The sequence below is a fragment of the Cyprinodon tularosa genome, unplaced genomic scaffold (genome assembly GCF_016077235.1).
Source record: "Cyprinodon tularosa strain WSP-4 unplaced genomic scaffold, ASM1607723v1 ctg980, whole genome shotgun sequence".
Classification (NCBI taxonomy): domain Eukaryota; kingdom Metazoa; phylum Chordata; class Actinopteri; order Cyprinodontiformes; family Cyprinodontidae; genus Cyprinodon; species Cyprinodon tularosa.
Window position 1 is genome coordinate 82,778 of NW_024039763.1, and position 6,930 is coordinate 89,707.

Consider the following 6,930-nt stretch of genomic DNA (forward strand, 5'->3'; position numbering starts at 1 on the left):
AGTCTGTATTATCTTAATTTAGTTTTTTAAATAAAAATTTAGAAAATATATTATTACAGTTAAGTCTAGGAGTGTGATTTTTATCAGGAAGAATATGATTTTATTGATCTACAAATGGAACAACAGAGAGGAGAGTGCTTTTAATAAATGGAAAAGCAGCCTGCCATAGAGCAATTTATATAAAATTATGCATTTACTCAAACTACTATCTTCTCCTTCGCCATTTTCCTCTCATTTGTCGCTGTAGTGCTGTGTCTCTGTCCTTTGGTGAAATAGGCACTTCCTGTTGCCTGTTGTCATGGTGACTCGTCGTATCAGTACTCCACTGATAATGGCTTTTCATAGTTGTTGCGCACGTATTGAACTCTTGAGTTGTTCTACTTGGAGTTGATTGAACTTATTCATAGCCGCCGTCATGAAACTGAGTTCCCAATATTAGGCTAGATCAATATAGAGTTGATGATTTGAATCTGAGTTTGTTAAACCTGCTTCATGAAAAGAACCCCTGGTTTTGATTAGTTGTTTATTGTTCCTGGATGTTTGTTTCTGTTACCATCTACTGTACATCCATTAAATATGCAGGAACTCATCTCTGCATTTGGGTCCTCAGCTAACTTCCACCAAACCTCACATTTAAAAACACAATCAATAGATAGAGAGAATGTTAAATATAGATGCATAGAATACAATTATACAGTGGAATAATTCATGTTAAACTGAACTGTCCTTTTTTATATACTTTGTTGCAGGAAATCAGAAGCCACACCTTTAACGAAGAGACTGAAGCATCCCATCAAAATATCAGCAAGAAAGAAGCTCAATGATAAAAAGTCAACAAAGCAGAAACATTAAGAAGAACCTGACAGTAACTAAAGGAAGAAGAGATCATGTGTTCATAGAGATGCACTGGTTGGATCCAGTGTCTGGGAGGAAAAAGACTAAGTAAAGAAGGACTGGGAGAAAAACACACCAGAGTCTAGAAAAAACAAACATAAAGCACTGCATTAAAACAATAATTTATAACACTAGATGGTACTGATCTCAGTTTAAAGTGTCAGTTTGAATTACAGTCATTCCTATCAGGCAGAATATAAAGCTTTGTTTCTGCAGTTAGTTGGCAGTTTTTTTTATGAACCAAGGACTTTTTATTGTCTAATTAGGACGATAAATTGGAAACAGATAAAAACTTGTAACTCTTTGTTAATTAATCAGATAAAAGGTAGTGAAAAATCACAGAATATAACATCTGCATTACTGCTTAGGATTAGAAATAATAAAAATGAAAAAAAGAAATACTAATAGAAACACTTCCAGAGAGGATGTCCTATAATTTTAAGTTTTCAGATTAAAGAAAATTGGCTTACAAAAACTTTTCTGCTGCGTAAATACCCATTTTAAATGTTTCACATTTCTTGCTATGCTGTTAAAAAAAAAAAAAAAAAAAAAAAAACATTTTAAGATTTTATTTAAGGATAAAGCAATGACAAAGAATTTAGCAAAGATATAAATAGCGTTTTGATCAATTAATTAAAAATAAATTTCTCAGAAAAGTTTGTATTTGGATTTTGAAAGCATATGTGTAAAATAAATATATTATAAATATTTTCATTTTTTTCAAATATATATAAATATAATTGTTTTAGTTTTAATTGTTAAAAGGTACAAAATGTCTGTCTATAAATGATCAAGTGATTAGTACGGCACAGTTCCCTTGTTATTGTGAAAATTGTGTTGCATAAACTTGACATGCAAAGATAAAATACCAATTTCTTTTAAATGAGATGTCAGTCCAAATCTGACAAGAACATTAAAAATAAAACATTTCATGATGCACCTTTTATTTATTTTAGAAAGCATGTGAGTTTGTAGCATGTTTGTGATTTTTATTGATTTCAAGTTTAGTTCAAAGTTCTTTGTTTCCTTAGTTTTACATTGGTGGTTCTGAATGTCTCCTGTAGGTGGTGCTGTAAAATCGGCTCTTTGTGTCCCTGCCTCTCTAATGGACATGTTGCTCTGCTGCTGGTATGAAGGTTATTTTGTTATAAAACTATTTGTGTATTGAAAGTATTAATTTGAAGTTGTAAAGAGAGTAACATTCAAGTTTTGTATTTGTAGAATAATAAAAAAAATGTTACGTGCAATTCTTTTTTTTTTTTTACACCTGTTCAAATTTTCAATACAAGTACATAAATTACAGGTTGCCTCCTACATTCTCAGTTTTGCTCCAAATGGTCCAGAACTATTGTTGCAAAACTATTTGTGCATTTTAACTGTGGTGTTTTGTAATTTTGTAATATCTGTCACAATTACAACATAAAGTTACACCATTTCAAATTCTGGCTACAAGTACACGTTTTCCATTCCGTTTTTTTACAGTTGATCTAAAACGAATGGTGCAAAACAAATTCAAACAGGTATATTAAAATAAAAAATAAAAAATAAATTAATTAAACAAATTAAAGATTCTATTTTTTTTCCTTAACACAAATGCAAATCAGTGAATATGACTGCATGAATATGCTGCTGTGAGTCACAAATCCAACTTTACCAGTTATGCCTTCTTTTTCACTTTTGACGCAAATGTCACACCGGTAACAATTATCTGTGGCTTGTGAGTAGTACCCTTGATCGGACAGCAGGGGCGCTGCCTGATCGGTCAGTCTGTCAACCAGAAATACATATATGGCCTACTGCCATGTTGCCTTCTGTCAGTTATACCTGTGAGAATGTGTATCCCATCATCGGGAGCGAGCATGGAGTTGATCGAGACCATTTGGCGCTTCAGTTGAAATAGTTTTTAAATCTGAATAAATATGTGTAATACGAGTGTAATTTTGAAGTTTGTTGTGGTCTTTTAAGTGGTTGTAAAATGTAAGACATCATGGTAATATTATCTTTGACTCATCTTTCATGTGATTAAAATGAGATCAAAGGTGCCTCCTATTCATTCTAACAGCAGCTGAACTGGTACGATCCAAGATGGCTGCCCTCTAGGCATGTCAGCCTCGCTGCCGACAGCATCCAATGAGGTGTCTGCGTATATAATTACTATGGATGCACCCACTTATTTCTTATTATTCACTGGATTCAGTGAATAATAAGAGTGAAATTACTTGCCACCATGTGGTACTCCCTACTTACACGGAGTCGCGCTATAAAATGCTTATAATGTGTAATTACCATAACAATGCAATCTATACATATATTACACATCATCAATTTAGCACATTTGGCATTTAATCAGATGGTGTGTGGGTGTGTGTGTGTTTGTAATAATCTTAATATCTGACTGCAGTTTTATGCTCCATTAACACATACATTTTATTGTGGTGGATTTGTATAACATTTTACATTACATGATTTATAGACTTCATGGACTTCAAACTGACTATGCAATCTGATGTGCCTATTTTTTACCATAAATTACAGTGATCTGTTATAAATTACAGTAATCTAATGAAACAGAAAGTGTGTGTCAAAGGGATTAATTTTTCTTTATGTAGTGCACGTATTGTTTGTATTCCAACCGGTCAAACTAGGGAGTACCAATATGGTGGCTGGTGATTTCACTGCACCCTGTACTACCAATGGCCAATCGGCTATCCAGGGAATAACTTGAGATCAGTGGGGTAGAGAGCATTTACTTCCTGTGTCAATCAACCCACTTTTCAGTCTAAGATGTTGATAAAATGTTCCTCTGTTAAATCAGGCCTGAAAGTAGGACTAATTAAAACAGCTTTACCTAAAAAAGCTAATTATTGGCTGATCATTTGTTTTGTTATTTTTTTGTTTTCATTTATCTTTTTTTGTTTCAATTTTTTTCTTTTTTACAAAAATAAAAAAAATAAAATCTCTGCTCTATTAACCTCTGAAAACAAAAAAATAAAAAATAAAATGTTTCCTTTTTTCTAGCTGGTAGTTTGGCTTTGTTAGACTATGAACACCTCACCTTTTATAACCTGATATGTTTTCTTTGCCTTTCTAATCTAGGATTTTAAATAAATAAATCTATCATTAAAGCTATAAATAAAACACATGAAAGGGTAATATATTGCAGCAAATGTTTCAATGTTTAGCTAGTTTTATTCATATTTATCATTAATTCCTTTAGATAAGACATAGTGATATCTTCATCCAAGCATTTTATAAAATTGTGTTTGCACTTTCCTTTGTCCGGGTTATAAAACATGTTTCTGTTAAAGTGATATCTTCAGAAGATATAAACATGATCTATGTCATCCTGCAGTGTGTCGCTTTCTTTTTTACTAGCTTGCATTCAGGCTTAATCTCTGAAGACCACAAAGCAAGCCTGACATTTACCTCTTCAGTCCTACTAACCCACGAGTGTTGCAGAAAACAAGACAGGAAGTCCTTCATCTCTGGGGTCTGATAAAAGCGGCTGCAGTACAGAAAAAAAAACCTCTTATTAATTTACATAAATAAATATGGGTTCTTTTGATTTAAAGTAAACTTTTGAGCTAGGAAAAATCAACTGTAATAACTCAATTTTCAGAGACTTTGTTATTTCTGTTATTTCAATACGTTCACACGTTTCCTTTTACAGAAAAGTGTCACATCCTTTATCGTCTTGAGAGATAAAATGTGTGTTTTACTGTAGTTAGCCCTAAAGATCAGAGGATGGTTCAGGCGACCTCTCTTTAGTGCAGCATAGCAAAGCGTCCCAGGAAAACGGGTCAGATGGATGCACTGAGAATCAGACTTTTACTGCTTCTGCCAGGTGCTGTGTTTTTTCTGGACGGTGAAGGTAAGGTAAAGAGACACATTTTCTCAAGGTTTCAAGTTCTGTATATTTTGAACCAACTTTCACTTTCTGTTAGCAAAGTGTAATTGATCTAAATTACAACGTATAACTTTCAATCATTGATACTGATTATAATTTACTATTTACAGCAGGTGTTGTAAGGAATAAAGTCCAAGAACCAATCTGCACCAATGAAACATCAAATGTCATCATGCTGATAGTGTGTAGGATCAGAACGGTGAGGAACGGCGAGGAGTGCCGTCTGCTGTACAGGGAAGGAGGCAACTTTGTTCATGAGTGTGACTCCAGGTTCACCCTTAAAACCTGGAATGACACCGTGTTTCTGCACCTGACCAGTTTAACAGCAGCTGATAATGGGAACTACACCTGTGAGTGTTCCAAACTTGATGGAACATATATTCTGCCCCTCAACATCACAGTAAATGGTGAGCTTCTTTTTATATTTGCTGCATAGTTGTTTTTTAGGAAGTTTCACACAAAAAAATGTATTGTTTTTATTTTATCAAATTATAAAGATGATGAAGAAGATGAAGATGAGAGCAATTTTTAAAAAATGATGCTTCCCTCTGCTTTGACTGCTACAATTCTCATTATTATCTTCATTTCCGTTATTCTGGGATTTGTCCACAGAAGACGTTGCCATCGGTGATAAACTTGTTCAATACCCAATTTAAAATTTATTTTTTTTACTTACGCAAATTAGACAAATAGCAGTTTTGATTATGTTTTGTTATCCACAATAATAACTAAATGAGGGCAGTGCTACAATGACCCAGATTTTAAATATTTTACAAATGAGAGACGAGCCTCTGCTTCATTTCCTGCCTTCTAAAGCATGCAGAGATAATGATCTGTATATCTTCATTGGAACTAAAATACTGTATTTCTCATCAGAGGGCAACCAGAATCAAGCAGCCACAATCCAAATGAGGTAATTTACATAAAAAAGTAAAGGCACACATTTAAATGATCAATATGACAAAAATATTTCAACATGCATTTTTCATGACTTGCTCTGCAGGACTTGGATGAAATTGAGCCGTACAGCAGCTTCATTCAGAGGGAAAATGGACTTTATGTTACAGCCTCATTGAAGAACAACCAAATTAATTCTGATGATACAAATATGTATATGTAACAAAAGTATATGAACACTTTTTACAGTTGAAACATGTTTTTCTTAATTGCATAAAACCCAAGTCTGCAGACTGGCAAAAGTATTTTAAAATATATTCTCTGAGAAAAGAGGAGCCAGTATAAAGAGTTTAGAACCAGGGTGCTGATGTGCTCTACTTTCTGAGTTGCTTGGAGGACGTGCAGGAGCTACTATCTGATAGACTTTCTAGGCAGACCTGTGAAAAACGTCGCAGTAATCAGTTCTCCTAAAGATGCCTGTGTAAATTCTAAATCATCTGGGTCATTGCAACCACAAAGTGTCAGACGCCTCAGATTTAAGCCTGTTTTGTGAGAGCTAAGAAAGATAAAGACAGCCAACTATTACTGTCCATATGTCTCTGAAGGTTCAGGTTTAAATCCATCAGAACACAGAGGTTTGGTGCCTGATTGGTGGTTTCTAACTGAATATACTGGAGCTGTTTAATAACTTTTGGTCACTCCTTCTTGTTCGCTTCATCTTTGTTTTGATTCAGCTAAAGGAAACTGCAGGACATCTTTGCATTTGATTTTTTGCATTTACCCAGAGACATAAAGATGATTTTGCAAAGGATCTTCAGAGCCAACATGTCTGAGTTGCTAAAATTCCCATCAATTTACAGAATAAAAAATGAATGCATAGAAAAAACGTGTCCATCTGATTGTTATCAGAACAATAACCTCTGCCTGCTGATTTCCTGTTTGAAATGAAAGTGAGGTCTTGATTTACATGGCAGTCTGTTCATGATGCTAATGATATATTATTATTAAATGCTTTAATTCTTTCACACATCAGAGAAATCATGTGTATTCTTAATGTGTTTGTGTTTTCTCAGCTGAATGGAAATGTATTTTCATTGTAAACAACATAGCAATGATGTTCTTATGCTTAAAAATTTCCAGAATTCTTAAAAAAGACAGTATAAATATCTGCTTTTCATTTTGTTTTTTATTATGCTCTAAATTAGTTGGGCAGTGAATGTCCTTTCTTTTGT